General features: G+C 32.8%; 1 long non-coding RNA gene across 1 annotated transcript in view; it reads left to right on the top strand.

Moving 5' to 3' along the window:
* Positions 1-12,152, top strand: part of LOC144331399 (uncharacterized) — a 189,717-nt gene that overhangs the window by 35,307 nt on the left and 142,258 nt on the right. Inside the window, exon 4 of the long non-coding RNA XR_013398499.1 lies at positions 2,358-2,483. This is a non-coding gene — a long non-coding RNA (uncharacterized LOC144331399). The remainder of the gene's footprint in view (positions 1-2,357; positions 2,484-12,152) is intronic.

Raw genomic sequence — 12,152 nt, 5'->3', positions numbered from 1 at the left:
TTAAAATTAAAATTTTAAAAAGTTAGAATTTTTAAAATGATAACTTTCACCCAAATTCTTGCTAATGAAGTATCTTGACATAATTCTGCTTCCCTCTTTTTCAATGACTCTTACAAATGTACCTAGACAATCCATTACTGCTTTTCTAACTTAATATGTTGAATTATGATAACTGATTTAATCCACTTCAAATTTCTTTGACTTCATTTTTTTCCTTTCATATATTCCTTATAGCTAGAGATAACCATATAATTCATATGTGAACAAAGAGACTTAAGCACAAGCCAACTGACTCATACTGACATACTGCTCATTTAAATTAAGTAATGCGGATGTACTAAACAAAAATTGTTATTATGTAATGGTTTGGTTAGTTATTATAATGAAATCAAACAATTTCATGATCTTATAAGATATCTATTATTATTCTTATGATTCTCAGTACTATTTCTTCTTTAGTAGTACTTCTGTTTAATATCTTCTTAATAGTGTAAAAATGTCAGTTAAACTGTTGCTAACAATTTACTTTCTTTGGGGAAATGAAGTGATACCCAGATAAATACATTTAAAAGATGTAGTTGAAAGGAAAGAAAATCATTTTAAAAGAATAGTCTTCAGTGCAATAAAGGTAAATTCAGTTGAAAGGAAAGAAAATCGTTTTAAAGGAATAGTCTTCAGTGCAATAAAGGTAAATTCAGTTATAGCTAGCATTATTTCTAATATTGTACCATATGGAATCTATCATTCTGAAATACGCATATATTCAAAAAGTTATTGATTATCTGTTATGTTCCAAGCACTATTCCTGGCACTTGGGATGTAGCCATAACAAAATACAAAAAAAGTCACTGCCTTTATGGAACTTACATTCTAGAGAATGAGACAGACAACACTTCAGTATGTAATATGAAAAGTGGTGATAAGTGAGATGAAGAAGAGCACAAAATCAGGAGATGGAGAGTGATAGTCCAGTTTGAGTGAGTAGTATTTTGTATTCCACACAGAACAAATGAGTAAAAAGTCCTTTAAAGTTGGAGCATGTTCTGTGTATTTAAAAACGAAAACAAGGAGGTTGATATAGGTAATGAAAAGTATTTTGTAGGCAGAGTAAAAGGACATGAGTTTAGAGAGATAAGAGAGGATCTAGCTCATGTAGTGCCTTGAAGGACATGGTAACAACTTTGTATTTTAGCCTTAATAAGACGGAAATGCACTGGAGGGTTTTGAGTCTAGAAGTGAAGTGACGTAATTCAGGGAATTACTCTGAAAGGGAAAACTATAGAAATAATTTCTCTATGGAAGATAGAGACCCTTTAAATACTGGTAGGAAAAAGGAAAGAGATTTCTCAGTCAGCACAGGGAATATTGAGTGTTTGTAATACAGTGGTCTTCTATTTAATCTCAGGAAAACTCAAGAATATACAAATAAGAGGAAAAGGAATATATTTTACTATAAATAAAGGTGGCAGTTATTATCAATATTGTTAGTAATCTGTCTTCTTTCGCTTTTGTAATTTCAGTGATCATACAATTGCAACATTTTACCTATATAATGAGTGATGAATCAGTGAGTCTTTTTGCGTGTGTGTGTTATATTACAGTAACAATTAGCCTCACATTTTCATTGGCTTATAAAATAGCAAAGTTTATTTCTTACATATATGGCAGATTCTGTAGATTGGTTACAGGTCTGATTTGCTCAAATCAAGCCACCTAGACATGATCCATGCTGATCATGTAGCATAAGTAAAGTGAAAGGCAAATAACAGAAACATCATGGCTCTTAATACTGCCACTTGGATATTGTGTGTGTTAAAAATAATCAGTGCTGTGAAGAAAAGTCGTCGTGGAGACAAAGGATCTTTCATCAAGACAATCTTTACTTTCTGCAGAAAGGGTGCTCCTCACAGATGGAACAATGGCGAGAGCACACTTGAACAAAGGAAAAGCAGACATATTTATCCCTTACGCATTTGGGTTGTCCTTATTGCTGTGTCCTGCCTCCATTGGCTGGAGCTGGACCTCACGGTCTTAAACTGATACCTGATTTGCTAACAACCTAAAACATTTCTAAATAAGTAAGTGCAACGGAGAACAAAGAAGGAGAGGAAGTTGCTTATGAAAGTTTTAAGGAAGCAATAACAATTCCAAATAAGGAAGGGGCATAAGCTGTGAGCTAAAACTTGCCTGGGCCTGTCCAGACATGCCTGAGTAAGCCAAAGCAACTAACTGGGCTAAAGTGTAAGAACTAATAGTTGATAGGAGGCTTTAGAGTAAGAAGTTATTATTTCTAGTGTCTATTACTTTATTTTTAAACCAAGACGAGATTTGAAGAGAAACTTTTATAATTTCTACAGCGTGTGACACATGTGCTCATGGATTATTGTCCGAAGCAAGTCATGTGATCAAGGCTAACATCAACTGGGTGAAGAGTTATATATTCCTTTCTGAAGAGGCACTACAAGTTACATGCCAACAGGCAGGTAAGATCCTCTCAAATGAATGGGACCATAAATATTTGACTAATAATACAAATATTTACTGGCTATTTTACAGTGATAATTACAAATATCACTTGCTAACTTTTCCCAGCTTGATATCCTGAAAGACGCATAGTTTCAATAGTAAATGGTAAATTTACCTTGATTGCACTGAAGGCTATTTCCTTAAACCTATTGTCTTTCCTTTCAGCTATTCCATGTATTCTTTCAGGAGTAAACATTGTTTTTACCCCTTTAAAAAGTCTTTACTTATAACATCTATTTAAGTTGGAATTTATCTAACATTGCCAGTTTGATATAGGTACAGAAATTTAATGAGAAAATGCGGTTCTATATTTAGAATATGGATTCTTCAAGATGTTTCTGACATGCATTTGTTTTAATTGAAACCTTAAAAAATTTATTTAGCTAACATTTTGTACCGTTCAACTTTTTAAAATGAAAGAACTAGTGTTTCTTGTAGAAGGGAAGAATGGAGATTAGCACCGAAGGAAAATTTGACTCCTTCTGTGTCACATTTGGTCTTGAAGGTTAAAGTCTGAATAAGAGAAACTATGTCCAACAAGTGTATCTTATGAATAAGAAACTAATGCATCACATTTTCATGGAAATTATTTTTAAATAATCAGAGTTACTAAATTCAATTTTTGTCTGTTTTTTTTTTTTTTTTTTTTTTTTTTTTTACCCTAAGGCAAGCTCACAGCCCATACTTAAAGTTGTAAATATAAACCTGAAAGTGTAAATTTCTAGGCAGGGCATGGCAAGGTAGATGAATGGATTCCATTAATGTCAGCGGAAGCAATGGAGTTAAATCCTTTTTTCGTTAGTCTCAAAAATGAAGCCCTAAGCGAGTTTCGCAAATGGCAAGAGTAATAACAGTTAAGGCATGAACCTTAGGCTCTTAGTGTTAATGCTCTAATTCATTAAACCAACGACTTTCCTGATGGAACTCAATTTCTAAATGGCTTCTAAGCCAAAATGCCTGGCATAATTAAAACTTAAATTTTGGTTATTTTCTTCACTCTTCCCCATTTTTTTAATTCTTAAAAAATACTTTGTATCAAATACAACTCTTCAAAATGTATGACAATTTTCTTATTTGATAATTTTAATTTCATGATTTACAAAATTAAGCTCACTAAATATGAAGAAAATTCACAACTGAATGTATTCTAAATCCTAGGAAAACATTCACTAAGGATCAGCAAACTGTGGACTGCAGCCTATTTTTTAAAATAACGTTTATTTGTTTACATATTATCTATAGCTGCTATTTTTGTGCTACCACGGCAGAGTTGAAGGAAAGGAAAAGAAAGGAAAGTAAAGGCTTCTTTCTCCATAGTACTCAGATGCCTGCCAAGATGCTGGAGCTATGTGGCATAGAAAGAATTAGGTAGTCATTTTTTTTTTTCTCCTCAGATTCTCTCCCTTTAGCACACACTGTTTAGCCCATAAAGTAGAACCATTTTCTTTGTGGAAGCATAGGGAAAACATCTGCCTTCTCTCTAGATCTAGCCCAAGGCTTGGTCCCTTCAGACCCTCTTGGCCTTGAGGGCACCCTGTGATTGACAAGTGGGAAGAAAGTCAGAATTCTGTTTGTGGCTGCAATAGAAAGATCTTCTTCTGAACAATGAATTCCACTATTTATATGTGAATATAGAGAAATTCAGGGCTAGCTTCATGGATATATGACCTGTGTACTTATACAGAGTCCCATGCTTAGAAGAGTCCAATGTTTGGTTTAATATTCTGCTATCACTGTCTCGAAATAAGCCCAATAAATTAGGTAGGTATCCTAGATAGGGTATGAGAAGTCAAACTCTCCTGTTACATTCAACCAGAAATAATGTCATATTTAGATGTTTATGTGTTTCCGTGTACACTTCTTAATTGTTGCATTTATCAGTTGGGGGAAAAAAAAAAACTGGTGTAATATTGCCCACAAAGAATCTTTGTTTAAAGTTAGTCAAATTATCATTTATGTTTTCCCCACCCAGGATGGGTTACCCAGAAATCTCACATTTAGTACTTTGCTTAAGCAGATTATTAAATGTCTATCCATGAATAACTTCTCATAGACTTGCACAACCACAACGCATCTTTAGAAGCAAAACCCCAGTTTATGTGTGAACAATGATTTAGTCACAAATCCAAGTGTAACAATATTTGGACTATGAATATTGGTGGCACATAATAGTAAATACATCAATTTATTTACATTAAATAAATTAGTTTCAGAAAAGACACAATCTAAAAATCTATTTTCATGTAGGAGGGAGTTTGTATAAAAATATATTATTCGGCTCCTATTAAGAATAACTAATATTATTCTGTAATTATAATTTTACCATGCACCTTTGTTAATAAAACAGCTACCTGAAATGGATATTTTAACCACCGTATCTGCTTATTCTGGCCTTAAATACTATTTTGGATTAACTAATTCATACACTTTTACATTCCTAAACAAGATTGCTAATCAAAGTCCAATCAAATTTTTAAATTCCTAATCACAAAATGCATCTATTTTCAGTAAATTCACAAATTAAGCAGAAAAAAATGTATAAACCTAATAAATTGGACTTTTAAATAGTAGTGATTTTTTTCGATCTTCCATTTTTCTTTCATTTTGTTTACAATGACTGAAATTATTTGCTATTTAAATACCTATATTAAAGTTAAGATGTTGTAGTAAGATGTTGTATATTTTGGATGTATATTACTCCAAAATATAATGGCTTAAATAAATCATAAATACAGTTCTCTCTCATGAGACAGAGCTGAGTGGTACAAAACAGAACAGCTCTGCTCTATAAGGCCATTCAAAGACTTGTATTTCTTTGATTTTCTTACTATGCCATTTCAGAGTTGTCCTTGTCTCAATGGTTGAAGCTAGCCACTGCTATATCCAGTCTGCCAGTGGGAAGAAGAAAAGAGGAAGCCTAAGGCAAAAGGCTTCATTTTATTTATTTATTTATTTACTTACTTACTTATTTATTGAGACAGGGTCTTGCTCTGTCACCCAGGCCAGAATGCAGCGGCATAATCGTAGTTTACTGCATCTCCAAACTCCTGGGTACAAGCAATTTTTCTGTGTCAGCCCCCTGAGTAGCTGGGACTACAAGTGCACACCTCTATGCCTGGCTAAGAGGCTTCATTTTTAAAGAGGTGACCTACAAATCACATGCCTGACTTTACTCAAATATCATTTTTCCAGACTTAGTCATGAGGCCAAGGTTATGAGTAAAGTTGGCAGCCATGGTCCATGCACCTAACTAAAAGTCAGCAACCAAGAGCGAGAGAGAGAGAGAGAAGGAAGGAAAACCATTCTGGGCTTACAATTAATGCTATAATATCTCAAGTGTTTAAGCTGTTGTATCCGACACATAATTCTAATAAAGTCCAAAAGACATGAAGGATTTAATGTGTACAGCCTCTTAATCCTTGGCTAAATAGAACTAAATTAAACTAAAAGGTTAGAATTACTATGTTCCTTATTTCACTTGTAAATAGAAACATAAAGTGCTATTAATAAATACTAGAAATATTTCAAATATGGAATATTATAATTAAGAATTTTATGAGAATTTAGAAATACCTCTATTTGGAGAAGCAATACTTCTTAAAGTTCCATCCCTTGGCCTCACATTGGTCTTTTTGAAGTTGGGTTGTTTGCAACGTAATAATACAATTACAGTGAATATATTTATTTTATATAATTTGTGTTCCTTATTCTTAAGTTTACTCTTTTTCAAAAAATTTGATGTTGATATATTTTCATTAATAAACTGACAGTGATATAATAGGTTTTGGATATTGTTGTGAATTCCATATTCCTAAAATATAAGTTGACTGTCCATGGTGGTCCCCCTATTAAAATAAATAAATTAATAAGTAGTACTGGTGCATAAGATCCATAAACATTGTGGCCGATAACGTGAAGTGTAAATGGGACTTTTCTCCATTATGAGATTACATTGCACAATGCAACTCTGAACAAAAGGTATTCCTAAATTAAATCCTATATCTAAGGTAATGTGTGATGAAGAAACAACACAGAAGCCTTCAAGGATTTGCCCAAGTTTGCACGACTTGGCAAATGCATTGCTAGCCCTAAAACACTGGCTTCAGCTTATTTCTTATATTTTTTCTACTGCATAATAAAAGTAATGCTTTCCAAAGTTGTAAACGGTGAAACATAGTTCCTCTAGATATTATTATTTACAAAAAAATTGTAAAACATGCCAAATAAGTTCATGAAAAGACTACAGTAAAAATTAAAAAGAAAAGCTAGTGTCTTCGTTGCAGCCTTTTCTAACTAAGGTGCTTTGTGAGTTACAAGAGATGGATAGAGGACAGAGCATTTTACGCAGCTTCCTGCCTTTGAATGAGCATCCCTTTATTTCTACTTACTTAGAGTATTTTTTGAGAAACGTTTCTCTCTTGGAAATGATTTTAAGCAGGCTGTCAACAAACTTTCAAAAGCTCTCTTGTATCGGTGTATTTCAAACACACACACCTTAAGTTATGTCATACGACTTGCACATAACACGCAGCATACTGAGATACCATTAACTGAACTTCCCTGTATTCAAGTGCAGGGTTCAAGAGGTGCAAATCAATGTTTACTTTTCTGTTCTTAAAAAATTCTGGTGCTTCAGAAGACCAAGAAAATACATGAATTCAGGAACTTTCACCTTTAAGTCTTCAAATGGCATTTGGTTTATAATGGGTACTAAAGAAATATGTAACACAATTCACTTACAATAGCATCCAACTGCAGTCTTTAAAATTAGTCCTCAAGTGATTGAAAACATTAGAGGCACATCTTTTGTCGTTTTTATATGTGAAACAGCAACAACAACCTGCACCCTCCACACACGCACACACACACACACTCGCAAAATTAAGACAATTGGAACTAAAAATACAATATCATTAGCAGGTTATCCATTTTTGTACTTGTGCATATTTTTATCTACTTGCCCTGATTTAGTATTTATTTTTTTGCTGGGTTCCCATTTTCAACTTTCTTCATCTGCCATTTCTTTTGTTTTTTATATGCACTACTATTCTCACTCATTCTTTTACCCATAAACGTAACTTATTCTCACTGAGTCACAAATGGCTCCAAGGCATAGAAATATCTTTAAAAGACCATTTCCGAAGTCCACAGATTTTTTTTTTTTTTATGTTGGTCAATAAATGCTACATGTTTGGGCTTGATTCACACTTTACAAGAAGGGTAATGGAGATGTGATTGGAGTCAACTAACAGGTATTTTTTTTGGAAAGACGTTTGGTAGAAGTTTTGCATTTTATCTTAGTTGACTTGTTTGACGTTTATTAAGTTTCTCTATTGAGGTTTATCTGATGTTTCTCTTGATCAGACTGGGGTTATGTGATCTTGTGAAGAAGGCCACAGAGCTAAAGTGCCATTCTCATCAAATTATATAAAAAGTATGTATTTTCAACATGACATTACTGTTGATGTTGACCTGAGGTAGTGCTTGTCAGGTTTCACCACTTTAGAGTCATTCCTTTTTTCCGCTTCCCGTACTGTATTCCATGAAAGAAAGTCACCATTTAAAAATCCAAACTAAAAGAAGGGGGAGTCATTTTCCACCTCCTTGAGGGCAAATATCTACATAAATTATTTGAAACTGTTCTGCAAGGGAGTATTGTCTCTTCTCTCCCATTTATTAATGTATTCATTTATTTATATCTGTATGGACTCCCTGATATTTATTTTATTCTTTGGGTTATAATCCAATAGCACTTTATTGTATTGCTCAAATTGTCTCAGTTTTGACAGTTGGGAACTCTTTCAATGGCTCCTGTGTCTCTTTGACATATCCCCATCATTGTGGTGTTATGTTTTATTTTATTTGTTTTATTGTTTATGTTTGTTTTATTTGCTCTTGCTAAGTCCTGGAATGTGCCCTTTCTGCAAGGAGCCTTGGTTCATTTTATTGGAGAATTACATTAGAAACAAAAATCTGGGTGATAGGTATCTGTGCATTCTTTAATAAATCCACCCTTTCTCCAATTGAAAGTAATATTCTATATAAGTTCTTGTAATGATAGATAGTATGCATTGAGTAGTTGCTGAGTTCTCGGCACGGTTTTCAGTACTTTATCTCTACCCCCTCATTTAATCTCTAAAATAAGTCTTTGATATCAGTACTATTGTTTTCCCTACTCTGTCCAGAACGGGGCTAATTGCTGAAGGTCACACAGAATAGTAAGTGATGTAATACACATTCACACCCGTGCAGTCTGACTTCTCTAGTGTCACTCATTCAAAAACTGAGTATTTTCTCCATCGTTTTAAAATGACAATCCTTTCTTTGTTTTGTTTTGTTTTGTTTTGTTTTGAGAGAAAGTTTCACTCTGTTGCCCCGGCTAGAGTTCAGTGACGCGATCTCGGCTCACTGCAAACTCCACATCCAGGGTTCAAGCGATTCTTGTGCCTCAACCTCCTGAGTTGCTGCAACGACAGGCGTGTGCCACTGTGCTCTGCTAATTCTTGTGTTTTTTAGTAGAGACAGGGTTTCATCATGTTGGCTAGGCTGATCTTGAACTCCTGACCTCAAGCGATGCACTCACCTCGGGCTCCCAAAGTATTGCAATTACAGGCGTGAACAGCCGGCCGTGCCCAGCCAGAACTTAATCCTTTCTTTCATTCATTGTACTTTTTTGAATGTACAGCTATTTGCTTCTTATATTAAAAAAGAAAAAAAAAAAACAAACTCATTTCTGACATTATGGAAGCTTTCCTAAAAACCTAAAAACTATATGAAATTTAAGCACTGTTCTATTTGCAATACTTTATCACACTATATTAAATTGTACATATTTAAATCTCTCTCACAACTAGCTAATAAACTTAAGATCTGGAATTTCATCTCTTATATCCCTGATCTTGTCATTATTTATACTTGCAATACATTTGAATAAATGAGTGTCTACTTTTCGTTATGAGGCTGCAAGCAACTAATACATCTGATTCATATTAAAGTTTCATTTTTAATAATTTATACTCTCTTGACCACATTGTAGATGTTTAATAATGAATGAATGAGTATGGATCTGTGAAACATGTCTTATCACTCCTACGTGGATGAAATTTGCATGATATTTTTTAAAACAGAAAAAAAATATAGGAAGACTAGGTCTAAATTTCCTCAAGATATTTTTGCTAGGAATTTGTTTCTCTAAATAGTGTGTGGTCCTTCAATCATTTCAAATTGTTTTAAAGATTTATGGACTTTTATTTTGCTTTGTTTTGTCTTAGTCTACAATTAGTAATTTTTAATTTACCTAATAAATACAAAACCCAAGGTAAATAAGATAATAGGTTTTTTTAAAAAGGAAGATTGGGTAAAAGGGTAAATTTAAAAGAATTGTGGTGGAGCAGGCATGATGGCTCATACCTGTAATCCTAGCACTTTGTGGGGTGAAAGCCAGAGGGTCACTTGAGATCAGGAGTTCAAAACCAGACTGGCAAGATCCTGTCTCAGCAAAAAAAAAAAAAAAAAGAAATTTAAAAATTATCGAGATGTAGTGGCATACATCTGTAATTCCAGTTAATGGGCAGGCTGAGGTGGAAGGATCCCTTGAGCCCAGGAGTATGAGGCTGCAGTGAGCTATGATCATGCCACTGCAACAAAGCAAGATCCTGTCTCTAAAATAAAATAAAGTAAAATTAAAAATAAAAAAAGAAGTTGTAAATACTGAAACAGAAAATAATTATTTTAGGTACTTCAATATTTATTTCTGATTTCTCGTCTCTGGCCGAAAGTAAGAGAGGGGGAGTTAAAATTGAAGTGAATTTAATCCTTTATCATTATTCAACAAATTCAGTGAACAGAAAAATATAATGGATTTTCCAGGAATAGTTTCTGTTATTTTAGAAATGCTGAAAGTAGATTAAAAGCTGCATAGTTATTGACCTAAAAATATCCACTGTTAGAATTTTTCTTTCATTATTCAGAAGTAAATGCTTTGCTAAAAATCTATAAATAAAATTACTGATTTTTTAAAGTATGTTTGAAGAACTAACTTTTGGAGCAACTGCATCAATCCAAGATAATGTTAATCTGTTGGAAAAAATTAGAGAACATGTTTATTAGACATTTAACTCTGTGTGGAAAGTAATTTCTTATTCATCTCTCTGCTCCTTCTTACACCTAGTGTTTAGCCCATAAGAGTCAATGATAAATATTGTATGTATGCATAAAATACTGTTTAGAATTAATTTTAAGTTAGTTTTCTGATAGAAAAACTCTGGTTTAACAATATTGCTAACTTAATTATAAGTAGGTATTGACATAATAGTTATTGAACTTAAACTGTATTCTACTATTTATTGAATGAAAAACATTTTGTATAAATTCACCTATACAACTGTTATTTCACCTTCTGACTTTTTTTGGAAGAAGTCAAAATCATATTATGCAAGGAAATTTTTGACGGAATATAAGGGACAGATAAATTCAAGTGATTTTCATTTTCTCAATTGCATTTGGAATTTTATTTTCCATTTTAATAATACATTTTCATAAGCAAGGACAAATGAATCATAAAAAGTAAGCAAATTGCAGCCTACTAGTGGCACTAGTGCTTTCCCACAGATTCTTAGGTTAAGTCTTTAAGAAAAAAAATCAGTAATTTGAAATGTTTCTAGGTTATTTGTGCCCCAAACTTAATAATAAAAAAAAGTATACTCAGATTTTCCTTTACATTTGCATTATGGACACTGTTTTTTTAAAATGTTAACTTCACAGTAATTCTTAGCCTGTAGTCCACTAACTGTGATATACATAATAAATATTTGTTGGATTAAATTTCACTGTTCATTAACATGACTTTGAGTAAGAAGACTGACCTAGTAAATTTCCACAATAAATGTTAATATTCCCAGTAAATTCTAGTTAAGTTCCATGCAAAAGCTGTTTTATTATTTTAAGCAACTTGAGTTATCAAAATATCTAACCTTCATGTATTTTAAGTATTGTTCTGGAGACTCATCAATTTAATCAAAGCTATTGCTTCAGTCCTGATAAGTATTCTTATTGTAAAAGACTCCAAAGTACTGTACAGATTTATACTCAGCAAAAACCAACAAACACATGCAATATACAAAATTGTTTTCTGACAATGTGCCCAAAATATTTTATTACTCTATTTCTTATATTTTCCAATGAGTTGCAGAATATAGTTTACAAATCATTACATTGACTATTAGCACATTATGAGCCTTCAACATATTCCATTATATATGAAGAAAAAACTGAAGTCTTAAGATGAATGCAAAAATATACATGTAACAATAGCTCTAGAGGAAGATATACCATTTATAATTCTTCATATAATCTACCTGAGGGCAAAAAAAATTATCTTATATCAATAAAGAATTTGCTGGTCTTATACTTTCTTTGTGCCCAGTGTATATAATCTCTCATTCTCTTAATATATATGTGAACTCACAACTGATTCTACATTCATTATGTTGTGATATTTTGTTTTGGTTTAGTATGTGAAGAAAATCTGGACTCATATAGATGTGTAATTGAAAAAGGGAGGAGTATTTTAATAGCCTTATGATTGCTGCAGTTAGTCCAATTTGATGTTACCCCCAGCTTTACAA

The sequence above is a fragment of the Macaca mulatta genome, chromosome 9 (genome assembly GCF_049350105.2).
Source record: "Macaca mulatta isolate MMU2019108-1 chromosome 9, T2T-MMU8v2.0, whole genome shotgun sequence".
NCBI lineage: Eukaryota > Metazoa > Chordata > Mammalia > Primates > Cercopithecidae > Macaca > Macaca mulatta.
This window is presented reverse-complemented; position numbering and strand designations above follow the sequence as displayed.